We start from the raw sequence: 25411 nt of genomic DNA, 5'->3' as shown, positions 1-25411 counted from the left end.
AGTCCTTCCCCAGTCCCAGTCCCACTCCCTCTCGCTCCTCTCCCCTCTAGATCCGCCGCACCCGAGCGAGGAGCTCGTGGCGCCACCACCATCAACACGCTCCGGCACCACCCTGGGCTGCACCAGAGCATCTAGGAGCTCTCTCTTCCTCGCCTACGTCGACTACCTCGCCCCGTTCGAGCTCAGTGCCGCCGCAACACCCCGTTCGAGGTCATCTTCAACCTCCGGACCTGACGCCGTGTGCCGTCATTTCCGGCGCCGTCGACCCACCCCGAGCCCGCTGCCCTTCCCTACAGATTCATTGTGAGCTCCTCCGTGATCACCCTCTTCCCCTTCCCTCGTTTAATCCCCGTATGCGCCTGTCCATGACGTCCCGTGGCCACCATGGCCGAATTTTGCCATGGTCGCGGCCGGAGCCCCGTGCTCGCTGCGCCCAGCTCGCGCCCTGGCCTCGCGTTGCCCCTGTTTGGGCGCGCCTTAAACAGCGCGCGCACCCGCGCTGCTGGGCGCCCCTACCCGCATCACCGCTGCTGCGTACTTCCGCCGTCGCCGCTGCCCCGGTCGCCCCGCTGCAGCCGCGCTGCCGCTGCCTCTGCATCACCATCGCCCGCGCTGGCCGCCTTCCCTGCTACGGCCTAGTGTGCCAGGGCCACGCCCCTGGCCTGCCCTCTGCGTGGCTGCCGCCCGCCTCTGCTAGCCTCTGCCGCGCGCGCTCATGCCCCCTAGCTGCCCCGCACCACTCATCTCGCGCCGGCCAACACCCCTGCTTCCCCGCGCGGCCGCCTCCCTGCCCCGAACGCGTCTGGCACGGCCTCCGGCCCGACCCCGCCGTGCTGCCCGGCGACTGGGCGCCATGGCCGCGGCGCGCTCCGGCGCCCATACGCCATGCCGCGCCCAGGTCCGGCCCATCGTGCGGGCGCCCGCCTCGTTAACCACTGCATCGCACGCCCGCTAACCCCCCTGGCCACTGACTTGAGGGGCCCAACCCCTAAAAAAAGAAACAAAAAAATAACTTAATTTATTTGAACATAATTAGTCTAATTATCTAATTAGTTAATTAGTTAGCACCAACAGAAACTGACATGAGGGTCCCCTACCCAGTTGCCACATAGTCAACAGGGTCCACTGTCGGCCTCTGGTGGCCCTGCTGTGTGCACTCTGCTGGGTGCACATAGCAATTTCACATTTTTGTTTCGAATTAAAGATAATTCAAGAATATTTTTAAAACTTTGAAAAATCGTAGAAATTGACCTGTAACTCGGATGACAAATTGTTATACATGAAAGTTGCTCAGAACGATGAGACGAGTTCGAGTACATGGTCCGTTCGTCTGCCACACGCCCCTAGCATAGCGAACCTGCAACTATCCCCCTCCGATTCGTCTATCCAAAAATGCCAAACTTCGGGAAAGCATTCCCGGATATTATCCCCTTCGCCGGTAACATGTAGCACTGCGTTAGAACATGTCTAGCTCTGCTTGTTGTCCTGTTATGCACTTGCTTGCTATGAATTTAATGTTTCTCCCCCCTCTTCTCTTCGGTAGACCCCGTGACGGCTGCAGATGCCGCTGTGATCGACTATGTCGACGAAGACCTCTCCTTCTCGGCTGAGCAACCAGGCAAGCCCCCCCCCCTTGATCATCCCGATATCTCCCATTCCATTCTCTGATGCTTGCATTAGATTTTGCTACTGTTATTGTTTGCTCCTATTTCAATGCATAGCCTGCTTTTGTAACCTGCTTATTGTTACCTACCTGCTTATCCTAAACTGCTTTGTATAGGTTGGTTAGTAATCCATCAGTGACCCCTACCTTGTCCTTGTTGCCCCTGCTTCATCATCGACGACTCGAGCAACGTGATCGACAACCAGAGCCCGACACCTCACATCACATCACGTCCCTTTTGTTGCTCGACTCTGTAGAGTTACCATCGAGTGCCGAGGGTGATACCTCATACATCACTCCTGATGAGATCTCTATAGTGTAGCTATTCGGTCATGGTCATCGAGGGTGATTCCTCCTTAAACCACTTTCAATACGACTCTGTTGTGCAACCCCTCAAGTGTGAACCTCGAGGGTGGTTCCTCTTACGTTCACCTTGATGATTACATCGAGTGGAATCCATCAAGGGTGATTCCTCGGGTTTTCCCCTTGATGTTTGGACACACGGTTACCTTGACTTTACTTGAGACCTTTGTGAAAGTTGGCGGGCCCGAAGAGCACCCACAAGATAATTACATGGCATGGTCGGGCATTCTGGGCCCTTGTCGTAAGTCCACGACACGGGGCGACGGGGTCACATCAATCGTGAGTCTCTGCTCGTCTCTGCAAGCTAATGCTACACTATGGTTTCGGTATTTGTTCTGAGTTGGCCGCTGGCCTTTATGCACTAACCACCACCACGCGAGAATAGTTATGGGCCTCGACGACATAGTATCAGCCGAAGCTTTGTCAGACGTCCAGTTCAGCATTGCGGCACGGCTGGGCTGACACCATCCTGTAGTGGTGGAGCCTGGACCCGTCCTGCACGCAACGACCTAGAGTGCAACGGGCGATGGGCCCAGACCCCGGAGTGCTTAGGATGTAGACCGGCGGGGACCTCTCTGCTGAGCCTAGGTAGGGCTACGACGTGTTGATCATCCAAGGCTGGGCATTGACCTAGAAAAGTGTGTCCGGCCAGAGTAATCAAGCGTGTTGGAAAACGTGGTGCACCCCTGCAGGGAAGATTATCTATTAATAGTTATGTCCACGGTAATGGACGTTCAGACTTATATCTTGATCTATTATAACTAGAGATGGATACTTGAGATATGTGGCTCCGGGATTGCTTTCTCGCAAGGAGTCGAGGAAGGATCTCTGGGCATTAATACTACAACATGCTTGTTAATTATAAACTGCTATTCTTTACTCTTCTACATGCTGCAAGATGCTTGTGGCTACTTGAAGATGCTAGTCTTCAATAGGCTAGGCCTCCCCCCTATTCTGGCATTCTGCAGTTCAGTCCACAGACACAACCCTTCCATTTGATACCAATGCATACTTAGTTTAGATCTAATGCTTGCAAGTACTTTGGATGAGTACTCACGGTTGCTTTGCTACCCCTTTGCCCCCTTCTTTCTTCTTTCTGGTTGATGCAACCAGAGGGTGGACCCCAGGAGCCAGATGCCACCCCAATCGACTACTACTACCTCGAGGGTGCCTACTACTACGTGGAGCCCGCCGATGACCAGGAGTAGTTAGGTGGTCCCAGGCAGGAGGCCTTGCCTCTTCGATCATTGATGTTTGTGCTAGCCTTCTTAATGCAAAACTTGTTTAACTTATGTTTGTACTCAGATACTGTTGCTTCCGTTGATGCTTGTGCATCGAACTTGTATTCGAGCCCTCGAGGCCCCTAGCTTGTAATGTGAAGCTTGTATTATTTTATTTTTGTCTAGAGTTGTGTTGTGATATCTTCCCGTGAGTCCCTGATCTTGATCGTACACATTTGCGCGTATGATTAGTGTACGATTGAATCGGGGGCATCACAAGTTGGTATTAGAGCCGACTGCCTATAGGATCCTCCTTTCCAACTCCTTGGCCGAAGTTGAGTCTAGTCTTTGAAAAACTTATTTACTAACATGGCAGTGTGCCTTACGGGCCCACGTCACCATTGGGTGGTATTAGGATCTTTTACTCCTCGTCTATACTCTGTGACTCTGATCTCTCTTCTATTCGGGTTAAATGATTTTGTTAACTCTAACTCTAGGTTCTCGTAAATACTTTCTCCCGGAGAGCCCCTCACTCTAGATGATTTCTGGGTGCACCAGAAGATTCTGAAGATACTCTCCGATGTTTTCCCGAAACCCTTGTGCCCATCGCATTGTGATCCCTACCATCGATAAATCCTTATGGGTTCCTACCTACATTGTCGTTCATACCTTCATCCCCAGTTGCTCTTGTTATTACAAGATCTCTTGAAATACTCTCCGATGTTCCGAGAACCCTTTATGCTTACTACCCTGTAGTTCCTTGCCGCATGAATACCCCTACGGATAATTACTCGCGCTTGCCGAGTATCCATTCGTTCACAGTTGTTCATTTGTTTCGCAACATTCTTCGGAATGCTATTCGATATTTCGAAAATCCTTACTAGCCTATTACTCTTGTTCCTCCTTACCTGCTTACATTATGGTTACTTTATTGTTTCAACATGTGTGTGACCATGTGTGTGAATGATTGCATGCAAAATCCCGGATGTTCCTCCTTACCTGCTTACATTAAGGATGATTGTGTGCATTGACATCCTTACCCTATTGTTTCAACATGTGTGTGAATGCACGCAATCATCTTGTTACCTGGAATTGTCCTTCCGGCTCAGACATCACCCCGGACATGAGCTGGTGGTCGACAAATCAAACCTTGATTGATTGTCGATCTATTTCTATTCAACTTACTTGTCTTCGATCTGAGCCTCTGCTTCTGATCCCCCGATTCGGAATTCAAAATTCCGTTACATTTGAGCTTTGAATTAGTCCGTTGTTTCTATAATCTGATCTCTGGCATTCTTTCTTATTCTGGGTGAGTACCGATACTCACATCAGATCCCTTGTGGACCACAAGGTCCTTTGTTGGATTTTATCCGACAGCGTCCTTCATATTCAGATCACCTTGCGAGCCTTTCCTCGAATACATAGTGCCTTTGGTAAATTGTACCCTCTGTTTCCTCAACCATGCTCTACTTTTGAGCTTGAGTTATTTACTCGTGAACTTTGTGGTATATGTTCATAAGATTCCCTAGTGGGTTGAACCTACGCCTTCCCTAATCAGTGTGAAGCTGAAGATGCGAGTTATATCTACTGGCGTTTCTTTGGATAAATTTTGACCTCTTCAACGTCGTCGAAAATGAGACGTGAATGAAAGGTTATGCAGTGGAGAAGTGGGAGTCAACCTTGAACTTTGTGTTCATGCCCATGGAAACGATGTAGATCCTATCATGGAAGCTTCTTGAAATAATAACTATTTCCTTGATATAATATCATCCAGTATCTGTGAATTGATCCTTTTCAACCGTGGTTCCGACCATGATTGTTCTCCTTTGATTCCATTTCTCGGACAAGTTAAAATACTTGTCTTCTGCAGATATTTTCACCTGTCCAACCTCTATCCTTTTCTACCTTCGAGTATTACCCTCTGGTATCTCAAGGATATCACGGAACTACATAATTTCTTATGAGTTCTTCATCAACTATTATTTCTCGCAGACTCAAATTTTCCATGGGTTCTGAGTTGTTAGACACTCGAGAACACTGATACCTCATTCGACTCTACACTTTCCTTTCGATTGTTTTGTTTAACCCTTCTTGTAACCTAACATATCTGAGCAGTGACAATTCCCTGCTTATGTAAACGCCTTGGTGTTCAACTCGGTCAGAAAGACTCTATTACTATTGTGGGTGATATCCCGGTAACCACCGATGGATGAGAACTTTGCCTATTGGTCCGCCTCATTTAACGAGCAGGAAAATGGTTCTCTTCGTCCCTCGCCCTTGGTACCGATGTTGTTGCCAACATAATTGACAGGCCATCCTCTGACCTACCCTGCCATCATGGTCGTGCAAAATGTTAGCACCTTTCTACTTTTAACTCACATGGTGGGCCCATAACCCACAGTTCCACAGGATCGAAACCTGACTCTCATGTACATCCCTGTTCTCCAAAACTCTTCCTCACACTTGGCTTCGTATGCAATTCATGAGCCACCTTCCTAGCGATCTATTCTGGTATCAGACGCAATACTTATTCCCTTTGCTCTGACCCCCCCTGTTTCAGGCAACGAACGATTGCCTAACTGGTTGAAGCTTCTTATTGCACCTCCTTACCTTGCTCTCGATGGCTTTCGTGAATCACAACTCGAGAGGTGCATCTCCACGTTCACCGAGATAGCCCCCAGCTACCTATCTTGTGTTGAGCTCTGTCCTTCCCGAGTCTTTCCCCCTTACTCCACCCCTTCAATTTTGGGACGAGATTTCTTGTAATGGAGGAGAATTGTGATGTCCGGATAATTAACCTACAGAAATTCCCTGCTAATGATGCCATGTCATTATGATTACTGTTGCTAAACTCGTGTTGGTTCGAATCCACTCCAAATTCGAATTTAAAATAAAGTCAAACAAGTTATTTCTACAACCAGTAAAGCTAAAATGTTCACAATATTCTATAAATTCCTCTGATCATTGTCATGTTGAAACCAACCTCATTTGGATTCCCAAAATGCCCCTGGGTTTTAATTTAGTGGTCCAACAGCAATTAAGTTGTCCTTTTCAATTTCTAAAAAAATTGTTAGGCAACTCCTTTTGGTCCCAAACTTTTTGTGCCATCTCAAGATGTTGTGTTAAAATTATGTTCCAAGTTTTGTTCAAAGCGAAAATCATTTGGTGTCCCAACTAAATGCAAAACAGTGAAAGAAAATTAGAAACCAAATTTTAAAAAAGGGGAGAAAAGAACTCGTTGTGGACTGGGCTCTAGTGCATAGTGTACATCCTAGCCCAACTCCCCCTCATTCCCTTCTCTATTCATAGGGAGGTCGTGTCGACCATCCACCGGCACCATCGCTGGGAGGTGCACGTGTCGGCCATCCCTCGCCCCCGGCGCCTACTTGACCCCATTGACCCCCCCCCTGTCAAACCCTAGCCCTTCCCCAACCCTCTCCCTCTTGCTCCTCTCGCCTCCAGACCCGCCGCACCCGAGCGAGGAGCTCATCGCGCCACCACCGTCAACACGCTCCGGCGCCACCCTGGGCTATACCAGAGCGTCCATGAGCTCTCTCTTCCTCGCCTACGTCAACTACCTCGCCCCGTTCGAGTTCAGCGCCCCGTTTGAGGTCGTCTTCAACCTCCGGACCTGCCCCGTGCGCCGTCGTTTCCCGCGCCGTCGACCCACCCCGAGCCCGCTGCCCTTCCTTGCAGATTCGTTGTGAGCTCCTTTGTGATCACCCTCTTCCCATTCCCTTGTTTAGTCCCCGTAGGCGCCTGTCCGCGACGTCCCGTGGCTGCCATGGCCGCATTTCGCCATGGTCGCAGCCGGAGCCCCTTGCTCGCTGCGCCCGGTTCGCGCCCCGGCCTCGCGCTACCCTGGTTTGGTCACGCCTTAAATAGCGCATGCACCCACGCTGCTGGGCACCCCTACCCGCATCACCGCTGCCGCATACTACTGCCGTCGCCGCTGCCCTGGTCGCCCGCTGCCTTTGCATCGCCATCGCCCGCGCTGGCCACCTTCCCTGCAGCGGCCTAGTGTGCCAGGGCCACACCCCTTGGTTGCCCTCGCCGCGGCTGCCGCCCGCCTCCGCTAGCCTCCGCCGCGCGCGCTCGCGGCCCCCAGCTGTCGCGCGCCACTTCTCTTGCGCCGGCCCACACCCCTGGTTCCCCGTGCGGCCGCCTTCCCGTCCGGAACGCATCCGGCACGGCCTCCGGCCCGACCCCACCGTGCTTCCCGTTGTGGCCGCGGCGCGCTCCGGTGCCCATACGTCATGCCGCGCCCGGGTCCGGCCAATCGTGCGGGCGCCCGCCTCATTAACCGCTACATCGCACGCTCGCTACCCCCGGGGGCCACTGACTTGAGGGGCCCAGCCCCTAAAAAAAGAAACGAAAAAAGTTAGTTAAAATAATTAATTAACTTAATTAATTTAAACATAATTAGTCTAATTATCTAATTAGTTAATTAGTTAGCACTAACAGAAACTGACATGAGGGTCCCCTACCCAGTTGACCAGTCAACAATTGACTTTGTCAACGGGGTCCACTATCAGCCTCTGGTGGCCCTGCTGTGTGCACTCTGCTGGGCGCGCATAGCAATTTCACATTTTTGTTTTGAATTAAAGATAATTCCAAAATATTTTTAAAACTTTGAAAAATCGTTGAAATTAATCCGTAACTCGGATGAAAAAGTGTTATACATGAAAGTTGCTCAGAATGACGAGACGAATCCGACTACGCGGTCCGTTCGTTTGCCACTCAACCCTAGCATAGCGAACCTGCAACTGTGCCCCTCCGGTTTGTCTGTCCAAAAATGCCAAACTTCCAGAAAGCATTCTCAGATGTTATCTCTTTCGCCGGTAACGTGTAGCACCGCGTTAGAACACGTCTAGCTGTGCCCGTGTCATGTTATGCACTTGCTTGCTATGTATTTACTGTTTGTCTCCCCCTCTTCTCTTCGGTAGACCCTGTGATAGCTGCCGATGCCGATGTGATCGACTACGTCGACGACGACCCCTCCTTCTTGTCTGAGCAACCAAGCAAGCCCCCCTTTGATCATCCCGATATCGCTCATTCCATTCTCTCATGCTTGCATTAGGTTTTTCTACTGTTATTGTTTGCTCCTATTCTGATGCATAGCCTGCTTTTGTAACCTGATTATTGTTACCTACCTGCTTATCCTAAACTGCTTAGTATAGGTTGATTAGTGATCCATCAGTGACCCCCACCTTATCCTAGTTGTCACTGCTTCATCATCGACGACTCGAGAAACATGATCGACGACCACAGCCTGACACCTCACATCACACCCCTTTTGTTGCTCGACTCTGTAGAGTTACCATCGAGTGCCGAGGGTGATACCTCATACATCACTCCTGATGAGATCTCTGTAGTGTAGCTATTCGGTCATGGTCATTGAGGGTGATTCCTCCTTAACCACTTCTGATATGACTCTGTTGTGCAAACCCTCAAGTGTGAACCTCGAGGGTGGTTCCTCTTATGTTCGCCTTGATGATTACATCGAGTGGAATCCACCGAGGGTGATTCCTCGGGTTTTCCCCTTGATGTTTTGACACATTGTTACATTGACTTTACTTGAGACCTTTGTAAAAGTCGGGCGGGCCCGGAGAGCACCCGCAAGATAATTACGTGGCACGGCTGGGAATTCTGTGCCCTTGCCGTAAGTCCACAAGACGGGGCGATGGGGTCACATCAATCATGAGTCTCTGCTCGTCTCCGCAAGCTAATAATACACTATGGTTTTGGGTATTTTTTCTGAGTTGGCCTATGGCCTTTACACACTAACCACCACGCGAGAATAGTTATGGGCCTCGACAACGTAGTATCAGCCGAAGCTTTGTCAGACGTCTAGTTCAACATTGGGGTAAGATTGGGCCGGTACCATCCTGTAGTGGTCGAGCCTGGACCCGTCCTGCACGCAACGACCCGGAGTGCAACGGGCGATGGGCCCAGACCCGGGAGTGCTTAGGATGTAGACCGGCAGGGACCTCTCTGCTGAGCCTAGGTAGGGCTATGACGTGTTGATCTTCTGAGGCCGGGCATTGACCTAGAAAAGTGTGTCCGGCCAGAGTAATCAAGCGTGTTGGAAAACATGGTGCACCCATATAGGGAAGATTATCTATTAATAGTCGTCTCCACGGTAATGGATGTTCAGACTTATATCTTGATCTATCATATCTAGAAATGGATACTTGAGATATGTGGCTCCGGGATTGCTTTCTCGCAGGGAGTCGAGGAAGGACCTCTGGGCATTAATACTACAACATGCTTGTTAATTATAAACTGCTATTCTTTACTCTTCTACATGCTATAAGATGCCCTGAGCTACTTGAAGATGCTAGTCTTTGATAGGCTAGGCCTTCCCCCTATTCTGGCATTTTGCAGTTGAGTCCACAGACACAACCCTTCCATTTGATACCAATGCATACTTAGTTTAGATCTAATGCTTGTGAGTACTTTGGATGAGTACTCACAGTTGCTTTGCTGCCCCTTTTCCCCCTTCTTTCTTCTTTCCGGTGGATGCAACCAGAGGGTGGATCCCAAGAGCCAGATGCCACCCCAATCAACTACTACTACTATTACCTCGAGGGTGCCTACTACTACGTGGAGCCCGCCGATGACCATGAGTAGTTAGGAGGTCCCAGGCAGGAGGCCTTGCCTCTTCGATCGTTGATGTTTGTGCTAGCCTTCTTGAGGCAAAACTTGTTTACCTTATGTCTGTACTCAGATATTGTTGCTTCCGCTGATGCTTGTGTATCGAGCTTGTATTCAAGCCCTCGTGGCCCCTGGCTTGTAATATGAAGCTTGTATTATTTTGTTTGTGTCTAGAGTTGTGTTGTGATATCTTCCCATGAGTCCCTGATCTTGATCGTACACATTTGCGTGTATGATTAGTGTACGGTTGAATCGGGGGTGTCACATTATGCTTCTGTTTGAGTTTGACATGTCATTGGCGAGTGTGAGCTTGGCCCTGGATGTATTGTTTTTGCATGATTTTTTAACTGGGCAAAGTTTCTTCTTAATTACTGATACACAAGACAAAGATTTGCCTTTAAGAAAAACACCAACACACGCATGAAAAAGGATGACTATTTTTTTGTTTGAAACAAGGCAAAGGATTTGCCATTTTCATTGATTAAGGAGAAGAGTAAGTTTTTCGACATTACAGCCCCGCCAAAGCGAGAAAGGGACAAATGCCTACTTTCGCGACATCAAATTACACAAATGTCTAGCGCCCACCAGAGCCCAGATAAACGTCTCTTCTTTAATAGCATGCATGATCACCAACACAGGCGCCGCCTTTGCTATGAACACACGTGCATTCCGTTCCTTCCAAATCTCCCAGCCTGCAAGATGGAGTAAGGAGGCCAAGGCTTTCCTTGGCTGCGGATAGTTGGTGAGGATCCCATCCCACCAAGATCTCGCTGTGTCGTAGCTCATCCAAATAATGGTATTGACATCCAGGTGTAGCCATGCAAGGACCTCCATCCAGACCCGAATGGAGAAGCGGCACTTGAACAACAGGTGTGCCATGGACTCATGCACTTGATTGCAAAGTGGGCATCAATCACAGTTTGGCCACCCATGACACTGAAGTCTATCCGCTGTCCAGATCCTATTTTGCGTGACCAACCATGCAAAAAAATTACATTTGGGGTTGACCAAGCCTTCCAGACAATAGTTTGCAAGTTGGATTGAACAAGGCCAACAAATTGTGCCAAGTAGGCCATGTTGGCAGAGTAAAACCCATCGCTTGAGAGCTTCCATAGGATGGTGTCCGGGACACCCGGTTGGATATTGACAGACCAGAGCTTGTTCCAAGGAGCAACAAACTGTTCGAGGTGAACAAGAGATAATCCCGCGCTCGTGTCGATCAAATTTACCTAGTTTTCATCTGCGAGGGCCGAAGCAACAATACCACGCTTCTTCCTGGATAGCTCGAATATTTTTGGTGTGATGTCTTTGGGGCGGATGACTCTATTTTGGCGAGTGAGAACCAACTCTAGAAGGATGACTTTATCACATCGAAGCCGTGAAGAATATCTGACTGATCTGGGTACCAAATTGCAAGGACCTGGATGGAAATGCAATCGGCAGGATAAATTCTTATCAACCAAGGGCAAGCAGTTGGATGCATGCATAATTGATTAGTGCATGTAGAAGCAGATGGATCAATATAACGATGTGGAACCATGTACTTAGGTTAGGTACGCACCTATGTATATGGGTGTGTCCAATTCTTATTTGAATGAGACATAACTAAGTCTCACCTAACTCCTACACCATTCTGAGCCAAGACATCAAGTAGCTGTGTGTTTCCCGCTAGTGCCACATTTGCCACATTTTATACCAGCAAAATAATTACTCACACATCATTGGAGGTTTGTGAGAATTACTTGGAGCCAATATATGCCACTATTACGATCATAATGTTCTATTGAGAGAAAGAGATGGGAATTAGATATTTTAAGAAACATATGAGAATTAATTTGTTCTTGATACCATCTTGTAGGATTTTGCCCATCCTTGTTGGGTTGACCTTTTCTTTACAATATATTTTGTATACTTTTTTGCCCTTTGTTAGATTGAGTTTTTGTGTGGCTGGGTTTTGAGTCCATGGGCAAAAAGAAAGGCGGGGTCAAAAGAAGAAGGCCATGACAAGTTAAAATGCAGAGAACAGAAAAGACGACATTTGTGTGTCTCTAGTTGGACACATCCCGTACTACAATTAACCTACAACTAAGATATAGGTGTGAGAGGTTATGGCATGCCGCGAGGCTCTTGCACCGGTGACTGATCTACATCTTAGCAATATTCAAGTGGCTAAGGGCATTTCTAATCGATCCCCTAAAAGTTAAGGGAGTATCCGGTGGAGTAAAGTTAGTGGAGTAAATTTTTACTCCACTAACGGTGGCCGCACCTAGTCGACCCCCTATAGTTAGTGGGGTAAAAACAAAATTGTGTTGATTTTGTGTCCTAGCCACATGAACTTCAAACACTACACGACACATATCATAAAAACATTTAAAATAAAGAATGCATAGCATAAACTTCATAACATGCAGTTTCATCATCGCGTTTTTCAAATTAAAACATGCAAAGTTCACCCAAAAGACCTCACTTCAAACACAAATGTTTGATCAAAAATCACCACAAACATAGTGTGTACATGTTATGGATCGAGCCAACCAATGGCATGCACCACCACCCCCTCGACCACCACCACTCAAACGAGGTCCTCGGTGAAGAATCAACTCCACCATTTCTCGGCCACCATCAACACCACCACCCCGTAAGCCACCACCATCAACACCACCACCATCACCACCATCATCGCCACCACTCCCTCGGCCACCACCAACACTCTGAAGAGAGGTTTTCAAGATCTCCTCGCGAGTGAGTTCCCAATACTTTCTTGCTGTTCCATCCATTGTGTTTGGATTCGTGAACATCGTATCATGTTATTCAGCCTTCTTGGCATCATGAATCCTCTCCTTCTCAAGTGCAAGCCTACCCTCCTCCACCTTCACCCTTCCTCTCTTCAGCCGCCAACTTGGCCTTCCACTTCTCATCCTGCAATATCTTGAGCTAATTCCACCTCGCCATCTTCTCTTCTTTGTGTTCGGCTGTCAACACCTTCTTGGTCTTGATCATTGCCACAAGTTCTTCCTTGTAAGTGCTGCCGAATGCATTTTTCTTCTTTATTTCTTTTGCAATCTTGTTTCCTTCTGGTCTACTGTTGGCATCTTCGTCAACATCATCCTCCTCCTTAATGGATATGCTCAACCTTTATCTCTTTGGAGTGGTCATCACGATTCTTTGGATCCACTTCTCGTTCTTGCATAGCTCTTTTGTGGCAATGATGTAATGTGAAGGGCTTGTGGCCAAACTTGGTGTTTCTATGCTTGAATAGTTCTTGGATGTAGGGGCATACTATGACACTTGCACACCTCTCGGTGGTAAATGATTCACTTAGTTGATGCAATAGGACAATCAGTTGCATTGGTATTGAGTGGTGATCCAACGATATCCAAGAGAACCTTGCGTACGGCTTGATCACACATCGACAGAGTTGTTATCGCGCTCGATAATTCTCTCCCAAAACATGGTCTTGGTTTGATCCATTTTGATCGTTGCATCCATGGAGATCGTGCAACAAGCATCACGAGGAGCAATATCCTCCGTTTGGTTGTAGTTGGCAGCGCGGGACCTTGGCACCTTCGTGCTTGCTCCGGTGACCTCAACAACTTCCTCTTCCTCGGCCAACCCCTCATCGGCCACCACCTTTTTAGCCTCCTCCTCGGCCTCATCCTCTTCCCCGGTCACCTCTTGCTCCATATCTTGATGCCAAAATGAGTCGTAGTTGAGCTCATTGATGTCTACAATGCAACTTTATTTTTGTAGACACGTGTTGGGCCTCCAAGCACAGAGTTTTGTAGGACAGTAGCAATTTTCCCTCAAGTGGATGACCTAAGGTTTATCAATCTGTGAGAGGTGTAGGATGAAGATGGTCTCTCTCAAACGACCCTGCAACCAAATACAAGAAATCTCTTGTGTCCCCAACACACCCAATACAATGGCAAATTGTATAGGTGCACTAGTTCAGCGAAGAGATGGTGATAAAAGTGTAATATTGATGATAGAAATATGTTTTTATAATCTGAATAAATAAAAACAGCAAGGTGGCAAATAGTAAACGGGCACAAAAACGGTATTGCAATGCTTGAAAATGAGGCCTAGGATCCGTACTTCTGCTAGTGCAACCTCTCAACAATGCTAATATAATTGGATCATATAACCATCCCTCAAAGTGTGATGAAGAATCACTCCAAAGTTCCTATCTAGCGGAGAACATAAGAATAAATTGTTTGTAGGGTACGAAACCACCTCAAAGCTATTCTTTCCGTTCGATCTATTCAAGATTTCGTACTAAAATAACACAAAGCTATTCTTTCTGTTCGATCTATCCTAGAGTTTGTACTAAAATAACACCAAAGCAAATTCATATTCATAATACTCAATCCAACACAAAGAACTTAAAAGAGTGTCCCAAGATTTCTAGTAGAGAAACAAAGACAAGAACGTGCATCAACCCCTATTCATAGATTACCCCAATGTCACCTCAGGAATCCGTGAGTTGAGTGCCAAAACATATATCAAGTGAATCAATACGATACCCCATTGTCACCACGAGTATTCAATTGCAAGACATATATCAAGTGTTCTCAAATCCACAAAAGTATTCAATCCGATAACAACGAAATCTCAAAGGGAAAAACTCAATTCATCACAACAAGATAGAGAGGGGAAAAACACCATATGATCCGACTATATTAACAAAGCTCGCGATACATCAAGATCGTGACATCTCAAGAACACGAGAGAGAGAGAGAGAGAGAGAGAGATTAAACTCATAGCTAATGGTACAAACCCTCACCCTCGAGGGTGGTCTACTCCCTCCTCATCGTGGTGGCTTCCAGGATGATGAAGATGGCCACCGGAGATGATTCCCCCCTCCGGCAGGGTGCCGGAAAGGGTCTAGATTGGTTTTCGGTGGCTACATAGCCTTGCGGTGGCGGAACTTTTGATCTAGGTTAACCCCGGGTTTCTGGAATTTTTGGGAATTTATAGGGTAAAGAGGGGGTGTGGGAGGCCACCGAGGTGGGCACAACCCACTTGGGCGTGCCTGGGCCCCCAGGCGCGCCCCCTCGGGGCACCCCCAGGTGCTGCTCTGACCCGTTGGATGTCTTCTGGTCCATAAAAAATTCACAAAAAGTTTCGCGGTGTTTGGACTCCATTTGATATTGATTTTCTACGATGTAAAAAACAAGCAAAAAATAGCATCTGGCACTGGGCACTGGGTCAATAGGTTAGTCCCAAAAAATGATATAAAGTTAATATAAAATGATTATAAAACATCCAAGAATGATAATATATTGGCATGAACACTTCATAAATTATAGATACGTTGGAGACGTATCAGCATCCCCAAGCTTAATTCCTACTCGTCCTCGAGTAGGTAAATGATAAAAGAATTAATTTATGAAGTGTGAATGCTAGAAAAGTGCATAAGTTTGATCAATGATAATTTCAATCACTTTTCCTAGCATCATAACATCAATTATTTCTTATAAAACTTCTCATGTTAAAGTAGCAACCAATTCACATGTTAAGGTTCAAATGATGAATTCTCTTGAAACTCAACAACATATGTTCTTATTCACCAAGCAATTGTAATTCAACTTATTCAATGGAGTTTAATAAGATCTCCACATACTCAACCATCTTATAGTCTTCTAGGATTTCTAACACTCACCGCATACACATGAGCAAAACGTTTCAACTGGACACATAGAAAGATAGGGGCTTATAATTTCGCCTCCAACGTATTCACCTCAAGGGTGATGTCAACAATAATAACTCATGCTACCCATATCCAACTGGATATATGTGCCTAGATCTTTCCTCACCACATGATGCTTGCCAAAAGAGAAAAATCAAAAGGAATAGAGAGAAGAACTTTAACTCTTTGCATAAAAGTAAATACATAAAGGTAAAAGATATGCCCTTCGCAGAGGGAAGCATAGGTTTCCATGCGCTTATTTGTTTGTATGCACAACCCCTTAGTGCAAAAGAACATCACGTTGTATTGCCCCTTGTGATGGCAACCTTTATTATGCAGTCTGTCACTTTTATTCTTTACCATCACAAGTTCGTACAATGCTCAATTTTCTCTTACACTAAATGATCTCACACTTTTAGAAGCAATTTTTATTACCTTATTGCACTGATGACAACTTACTTCAAGGATCTTGCTCGATACTTAGGTAGTATGGTGGACTCTTGAAAATAAGATTTGGGTTTAAGTGTTTTGGATGCACAAGTAGTATCTCTACTTGGTGTAGAATTTTTGGCTAGCAAAGATGGGGGACAAGCACCACATGTTGAAGGATCTATGACAATATAAATTCTATGTGAATATGAACAAACATAAACCATTACATTGTCTTCCTTGTCCAATGTCAACAATTTTGGCATATAATATTTTGATGGGGGCTCACAATCACAAAAGATTTCCAAGATAGTGTATTTGCATGTGAAAGTTCTCTTCCTTATACTATTTATTCATGAATTGCTTGTATGACCAATATTGTGATTGTCAAGCCTCAAAAGATTTCAGTTTATAAACCCAATGTGAAGCTACCACTAGGCATGATATGATTTCAACTTCATGATATTTAATTTTTTCAACAATTTACTCATAGGATATAAGTGAAGCACAAGAGTAAATAACAAGCTACTCCAAAAAGATATAAATGAAGATCATGAGCATAATATTTATTCCTCTCAATTAATTTAAGTGAAGCAAGAGAGAATTTATTCAAAAAAATACTAAATCACACCATGCTCAAAAAGGTATAAGTGAAGCACTAGAGAAATTCCATAGAAAAGAGCTTCGTTGACGGGATGTGCGTGCCGCTTACTTAGCCTCCCTGGCAACTATTTGAGGACTCTATTTTTTAAAAAAACTTTCAAATCTAAGTATTTTATTAAAACAACAAGCAAAACAAAACAAAATGACATTCCAAGAATAGCACACATCATGTGAAGAAGCAAAAACTTAGGCTCAACCAATACTAACCGATAATTGTTGAAGAGGAAAGGTGGGATGCCTATCGGGGCATCCCCAAGCTTAGATGCTTGAGACTTATTGAAATATTATCTTGGGGTGCCTTGGGCATCCCCAAGCTTGAGCTTTTGTGTCTCCTTAATTCTTCTCATATCATGATTTTCCTAAATCTCAAAAGCTTCATCCACACAAAACTCAACAAGAACTCGTGAGATAAGTTAGTATAAACCAATGCACAACCTTATCATTCTCTACTGTAGTGATACATCTCCAACGTATCTACTTTTTCTCACACTTTTCCTCTTGTTTTGGACTCTAATTTGCATGATTTGAATGAAAACTAACCCCGAACTGACGCTGTTTTTAACAGAACTACCATGGTGTTGTTTTTGTGTAGAAGTAAAAGTTCTCGGAATGGAACGAAACTTTGCGACGGATTTTTATATAATATATAAGAATTTCTGGAGCCAAGACCTACCGGAGAGGGGCCCCTAGGTGGGAACAACCCACCAGGGCGCACCACCCTCTCCTGGCGCGCCCAGGTGGGTTGTACCCACCTGGTGGCCCAACAGACCTCAACCCTGACACAATAAATTCCTATTTTCAGAGAGAAAAAATCAGGGAAAGAATTATTGTGATCCACGAGACGGAGCCGCCGCCAAGCCCTGTTCTTCCTCGGGAGGGCAGATCTAGAGTCCGTTTGGGGCTCCGGAGAGGGGGATCTTCGTTCTTCGTCATCACCAACCCTTCTCCATCGCCAATTCCATGACGCTCCCCACCGGGAGTGAGTAATTCCTTCGTAGGCTCGCTGGTCGGTGAGGAGTTGGATGAGATTCATCATGTAATCGAGTTAGTTTTGTTAAGGCCCGATCCCCGGTATCCACTATGTTCTTAGATTGATGTTGCTATGACTTTGCTATGCTTAATGCTTGACACTTTGGGCCCGGGTGCCATGATTTCATATCTGAACCGTTTATGTTATCATCATTATATCCATGTTCTAGATCCGATCTTACAAGTTATAGTCACCTACTACGTGTTATGATCCGGCAATCCTGGAGTGACAACAACCGGGCCCACTCCCAGTGATGACCGTAATTTGAGGAGTTCATGTATTCACTATGTGTTAATGCTTTGTTCCGATTCTCTATTAAAAGGAGGCCTTAATATCCCTTAGTTTCCAATATGGACCCCTCTGCCATGGGAGGGCAGGACAAAAGATGTCATGCAAGTTCTTTTAATAAAGCACGTATGACTATTTACGAAATACATGCCTACATTATATCGATGAACTGGAGCTAGTGCCATATCGCCCTGGGTTATAACTGTCTCATGATGAATATCATCCAACAAGTCGTCGATCCAATGCCTACGAACTTCTCATTATTGTTTCTGCTAAGTTACTGTTGCTATCATCACTGTTACACTTACTACAAAATTACTGCTATCACTGTTACTGTTACTAGTGCTACTATCACTACTATCAAAACTATCAAACTACTTTGCTACTGATCACTTTGCTGCAGATAATTAATCTCCAGGTGTGGTCGAATTGACAACTCAGCTGCTAATACCTTCAAATATTCTTTGGCCCCCTTGTGTTAAATCTATAAATTTGGGTTGAATACTCTACCCTCGAAAACTGTTGCGATCCCCTATACTTGTGGGTTATCAAGACCTTTTTCTGGCGCCGCTACCGGGGATCATAGCTATATTTGTCAAGTCACTTGGGGTTATTATCATATTATCACTATGAAGAATCTGAAGGATCCTAAGACTAAGATATTTCCCTCAAGCACGAGGGGAGGTAAGGAACTGCCATCCACTTCTGCTTTAGATTCACCTTCTATTATGAATAAACTTGCAACACCACCACATGCTATTAATTTTGATATGTCGCAAGTTATTGATGATGCTACTACTACTATGAATGATGCTTATGATGATGCTAGTACCTTGCTTGATAATGATGATGTGCCACTTGGTGAATTTCTTGATTAAAAAATTGCTAGAGTTATACAACATGATGTTGTCGAATCTGATGATGAGCTTGAAACTAAATCTCCTGAAACACCTGCTAGAACTAGCCTTCCTAGATATGAATTGCCTAAGGTACCGGAAGGGTATGTTATGTGTGAAGAAACAACTAGAGATATTCTTGCTTGCAATGGTATAGATGATCAAGTGAAATTACTACACAAGTATAAAGAAAAATCTCTAAATGCTAGAATGAAATGTGATCCTAAGTTTGCTACTTCGCCTATTGAAAGTGCGTTATATCGACTAGAGGGGGGGTGAATAGGCGATTTTTATGAAAGTCTTCAAAACGTGGAAGTTATGAAGACAAACGATAGAAATAAACCTATTACCATGCAGCGGAAGGTAGAATACACTAGGCAAACCATAGTCAAGTATTCAATGGAGTGAAAGCACAATGACTAATAGTAGCAATGTACTAAGGATCAGGTAGGAAGATATTATGAAGCCAAATAGAACACGCAGTCACTCAGTGAAGATAAAAGATAGTGCAATCATACAATGACTTCACAAGGACCAACAGTAAGTAAAGGGAAGGAAAGGATGAAACTAGTGACACGTTGAAGACAATGATTTGTTGGACCAGTTCCAGTTGTTGTGACAACTGTACGTCTGGTTAGGGCGGCTAGGTATTTAAACCTGAGGACACATAGTCCCGGACACCCAGTCCTAAACACGCAGCTCAGGACACCCAGTCCTCACCGTATTCCCCTTGAGCTAAGGACACACAGACCTCGCCCAATCACTCTGGTAAGTCTTCAAGGTAGACTCCCAAACCTTCACAGACTTCCTTCACCAGCGATCCACAATGTCTCTTGGATGCTCAGAACACGACGCCTAACCGGCTGGAGGATTCACAGTCCTCAAGTGTTATAAGTCTTCAGATAACACAGACAAGAAGACTTAAGTGATGCCTAATTCTCTTTGGCTCTGGGTGGTTAGGGCTTTATCCTCGCAAGGAATTCTCTCTCGAAGGCTTCGAGGTGGGTTGCTCTCAAACGACAAAAGCCGTACACTAACTCTGAGCAGCCAACCATTTATGGTTGTAGGGGGTGGGCTATTTATAGCCACTAGGCAACCCGACCTGATTTGTCTGAAATGACCCTGGGTCACTAAGGAACTGACCCGTGTTCCAACGGTCAGATTTCAAACTCACACGGCAACTTCACTTGGGCTACAAGCAAAGCTGACTTGTCCGACTCTGGACAAGATTCGCTATCATAGTCTTCACTCGAAGACATAGGTTTTGGTTAAGCATCACTTCAGTCATTCTGACTGGTTCTCTTGGACCCCACTTAACAGTACGGTGGTTCCTATGACTCAACAAAGAAGAAAAAGAACTACGAAAGATCTAAGTCTTCGAGCTCCATAGGCTTCATGCGATGTCTTCTCTTGTCATAGTCTTCAATGTGAATATCTTGATATACCACCTTTGACATCAATGTCTTCATACATGTTTAGGGGTCATCTCTGGTAGGAAAACCGAATCAATGAGGGACTTCTACCTGTGTTATCCTGCAATTCTCACAAACACATTAGTCCCTCAACTAGGTTTGTCGTCAATACTCCAAAACCAACTAGGGGTGGCACTAGATGCACTTACAATCTCCCCCTTTTTGGTGATTGATGACAAACTAGTTGAAGTTTTCAACGGGGAATATAATATGTGAAATTGTAAAGGATAAGGAATTGTCTTCATAAGTTGCAAGGGCTCCCCCTGAAGATGTGCATATGAGTAATTTTCTTTTGGAATGCAAATGCACATGGCAGGTTGTGCTTGTGGAGATCCTCTTCAACTTATGATGACAATCCACTATGCATGTGAAGGTATTTGAAGATAATGACATGCATAATGGAAAATGGACGTCTGCAAAATGATCTAAGTGCGGAATTTATCGTCGCACATGCGGAATTTATGATCGCATCACAAAATGGCAAATAAGTAGCAGACGACCATCGAGTTTAAGTGTTACAACTCAAAGAACCAAATGTATCAAAACGAGAGTTGTAAACATGAAGCAAAACATGAAGCACCCGCCCTATGGACCCGCTTGAAGACTATCAAACTCATATGCTTCTCCCCCTTTTGTCAGTAAGGACCAAAAAGGTTTGACGACATAGAGCCTCAACTCGTTCCCATGAAGAGTAGGTGAAGCAGCAGGGTCGTCGGTGGTGTTCGGCGGTGCAGAAGAACTTGGAGCAGTGTTGAAGCGTGCTGAAGGAGGTGGCGGTGAAGTAGCATCGTCTTCATCCTCGATCACTCTGGCATTCATAGTTGCAGCAGAGGAAGAGAACTCAGAGTCTTGAAGAGATGGAGTATGTCGCAGCACTGCCCCTCAAGGAGGTGTGGAGTCAAACTTGAAGCGCTTAGAGAAGCCATCCTCATGAAGATCATCTTCAGAACACATCAGCGTCAGCCCTTTCCATGTGCGTCGAGAGGTTTCATGGGCAACAAAGGCATTCTTGGTGGCAAGATTGCGAATGCGATTAACATCCACCAAGAGGCTTTGCATTTGACGCTTCAGCCAGTCATGATGCCTATCCTGTTTCTGATGAAGAGCCACAAGAAGCTCTCGGTCATTGAGAACACGAGTGCGCTTCTTGGGTCGTTGGGCAATGGTGCTATCAGTGGCTTCAGTGAGTGCAGGATGCGGTGCACGTGTAGTGCCAGCCAAAGGATACACACGAGTGACTGCTTCAACTCCTTCAATGTTCTGAGAAAAACTTTGATGCTCTGCATTCTAAAGACATAGAGGTTCCTTGGCAGGCTCATGATAGATGGCTTCAATAGACATATCCACATCAGGCAGAAAAATCTGATGATTGCGAGCAGATGGCTGATTTGAGATAGCGGAGTGAAGTTTAATCAGCCGCATTACCCATGGGGCGTAGAACTTCAAGCCAAACAGATCAGAGCCTGATGCAGCAAGTTGGCAAATGAAGAAGTCATGTGCATTGAAGCATTTGCCATGAAGAATATAGAAGACCAAAGTCTTCATTGCACCTTCCAGCTTGGCATGTGAAGAGTGCCCTTTGATGGGCCAGAGAGTTCGCCTTATGATGTGATAAATAGTCCTTGGCAGATACTCTAGGTATTCAACAAAGAACTCTTTGGGATGTGCAACATCTTGGGGCAATGGCTTCATCATACTGAGCATCTGACTCATGTTAGGTTCAGGCTTCTGAAAGATGCTCTCCACAGCTTCATTGTGAAGTTGACAGCCAGATTCATAGAGATCGCCAGGAGTGGGTAGACCAGTGAGCTCAATGATGTCAAAGGCTTTGGCTTCATTATGAACATTTCCTGTCATCCACTCCAGGACCCAAGTCTTCGGATCTCTGTTATACCCGCGGATGTGAAGTGTGGCATAGAATTGGAGCAGCAACTCTTCATTCCAATGCTCTTGGTCAGTGACGAACGGCAGCAATCCAACCTCTTTGAAGCAATCCAGAGCTTTTTCCAGACAGGGCAGACCAGCTATTGCTTCAATGTCAAGACGCTTGTGTGGGAAGATGCGACCTTGATTGTAAAGAATGCAAGAGTAATAGCTTCGCTGCGGATAGCTCCAGAACCGATCAGATGATATTCTTTCCCTTGAGTAGGGGTTCCTGGAGCTATTGAAGAAAGTGTTGTTTGCTTTGAAGCCATTAATATTGAAGGATCCAGGTGCTGATGCAGGACCTGGGAACCTGGGCAATCTTGGGATTGGCTTCTGTACCTGAGGCCTGTGCTCAACATGATAGTCGAACTGAGGACCGACAGCAGGCGCAGGAATAGAAGCAGTGGGATCAGTGGCTTTGCTGACTTCTAGTGCTTTTGTTGGTGAGGGCTCCACATTAGCTTCAGCCATGACAATGTCAGTGGCTTCATTGGTGTTGGTGGTGGCAGCCTCAAGATTTTCAACCTCCACTTGACGAGCTGGAGGGTCAGTCACAGTCACGTTCTCCTCGAGAACCGCTTCTTGGTGGGACAGGGGACTAGCAGCTTGTGGGGCTTCTTCTTCATCGGATGATGCAGCCGGAATGTCTTTAGCAGCTTTAGCTTCAGACCCAGAGATTGGAGGCCTTGGTCCTTTGCGAAGTCTGCGCAACGCTGGTGACGCCAATGTAGTTGGAGTTGGCTGGGCCTCAAAGTCTTCTTCCTCTTGTGGGCGATCAGCCCATGAAGCATCCTGAGCAATTGGCGTCAGAGGACGACCAATGCTGATGAGCTCGCTATGCTCGAGCTGAGGAAGGACTGCATCATCTTCAACATGGTCATGGTGACCAATGTCTTCAGCAGCGATGGGATCAGCTGCTGGAAAGTCTTCAGCTTCATGAGCAGTGGGCTGTGTAGACGGTCTCGAGCTGAGAGAAGAGAAGAGAGAGACCCGACGACTGTTTTCGGAGACCGAAAACGTCCGACGAAAAGACCGGCTATAATGCCGCTATAGTTTAACGGTTGGACTATCAAACGAACTCCGAATGCGATGAAACTGGACAGGCGGTCTATCTACACTATAATAAGACCACACGTCAACTCTCATCCCATTCCGAGAACATTTTCCAGCCACTTAGAAAATAATATATCGGACATGCCGCGGGCGCGTGCAAGTGTGTCTGGGCTCAGAACGGACAACAGAAGGAACGAGGAGACCGGGACGGATGCAAGTTTTGAAAACATGATGATGCAATGCATATGATGACATGACAAGATGCAACACGCAAGCAAAGACAAGGCAAACAACAACGAATAACTGGAAGACACCTGGCACATCGGTCTCGGGGCGTTACATTAGTATACTTTGTAAGCTTTCTTGTTGCTTCTGTCTGGGTGAATAGTACTGACCACCACCTACTTTTTTAGGGAATAACCTGTCTTTATGTTGATGTTCCGGATTGTGAGATCATAATTTGGAGTCAGATGAATCCCGTGCGTACTTTACTTGGTTTCCCGACAGGAGACATGACTATTGTGCTGCTATATGAAGCACCCGTTGGCATTGCAATTTTCTCTTTTGATGGGGACTACCTCAATGATCCAGCAAAGGTTCTTATTTTTTCCTTACTGATGCTCCTTAAGATTTGGCTGTCCTCAATGAAAAACTCAAGATCATCTAATCGATTACTCTGCTTTTTCAACAGGACTTTTGGTAATGCTTGCCACCGCTTGTTAGTAACGCTCCCATTTTTTAATCAATGATCCTGACTCCTTTCATGATTTAGACACTTGTGTTATACTATATTTGACAAGCTTCTTAATTATCTTCTGTGGTTATTTCTCAGAGTCTAAAAGAATTCAATGAAATGAGACGGTGCCCTCCCGAGTTGACATAGCTAATAATGCTATTGACGATCACCTGGCCAAGAGGCTCACCGACTTGTGTGGTTATGAGAAGAAGTTAGTTGTAGGGTGTACTGAATGTAAAGTAATAATTGAAAAGAACTTGGTTAGTATAACTTTATAAGCTTTCTTGTTGCTTGTTAGGGTGAACAATATATTGATCACGATTTGATTTTTCAGGGAATAACATGTCTGCATGTTGACGTTCCGGATTGTGAGATGAGAATTTGCACTCAGAAGAAGCCCATGCGTACTTTATCGCCTAAAAGACTATCAGATCCTACTGAAGATTCAACGATATTCTTACATCAACATGGCATTACTTGCAAGCTCGAGACGGTGAGCTTACCTCTTTCCCTTCCTTATTTCTCACAAGTTGATGTTCTCCCTTGTCAATGTTAGTACTTTATCTTCTTTCCTACTGTTCTCATCTTCTATAGCAAGCATTAATAAATCTCCTTTGGTTATGCGACGCTAAGATTTCTTGACTTATTGTGTACTTTATTTTCATAGACATACCGTACTGTAAGTTGACAATTGAGAACCTCATTTTGTTATATTCAGCGTTGTACCACCTTCTAGAAATTTTTAACCTTTATTTTTGTTTTTTTCACCTAAAGCAAATGCTCCTCTTTATCTAGGTTATAGATTATTCTTAAAGAAGCTCATTGCTTGCATCAAATCGAATTGCGTAAAAAGAAAAATTTGAAATTCTTGCACCTTCTTCTTAAGGATTTTATGATTAAATATGGGATTGACACTGAGAATTGGATTCTGATCCAATTTGCAACATCTGTGAAGATTATCATTTTATGCCCCTGGAGCATCAGGTATGTCTGCATGCTTAATTCACTCATTTTTTGTGCAGTAGGAGTAGTTGCTAGAAATTTACTGAATTTTCTTTCCAGTAGTTGCACTGAATTCCAAAGAAAGAGTACTCTAGGAGTACATGGAGTTGATGCACTGAATTTAGTTTGCAGTAGATGGACTGAAATTTACTGAATTTTGTCTACAGTAGGAGTATTTGCAATTCTGAACTGCTAGGAGTACTTGTAGAAGAACTTTGCTGGTGCACCATGCATATAACTTGAGCAAAGTGCCCTCTGAATTTATATGCACTTAGCACTTCTGTTCATGCCCTCATCTGTTCATGGCCCAGGAGTAAAGGAAAA

This window comes from Triticum aestivum, chromosome 2A, assembly GCF_018294505.1.
Source record: "Triticum aestivum cultivar Chinese Spring chromosome 2A, IWGSC CS RefSeq v2.1, whole genome shotgun sequence".
Classification (NCBI taxonomy): domain Eukaryota; kingdom Viridiplantae; phylum Streptophyta; class Magnoliopsida; order Poales; family Poaceae; genus Triticum; species Triticum aestivum.
The sequence above is the reverse complement of the archived record's forward strand: the minus strand, read 5'-3'. Positions refer to the sequence as shown.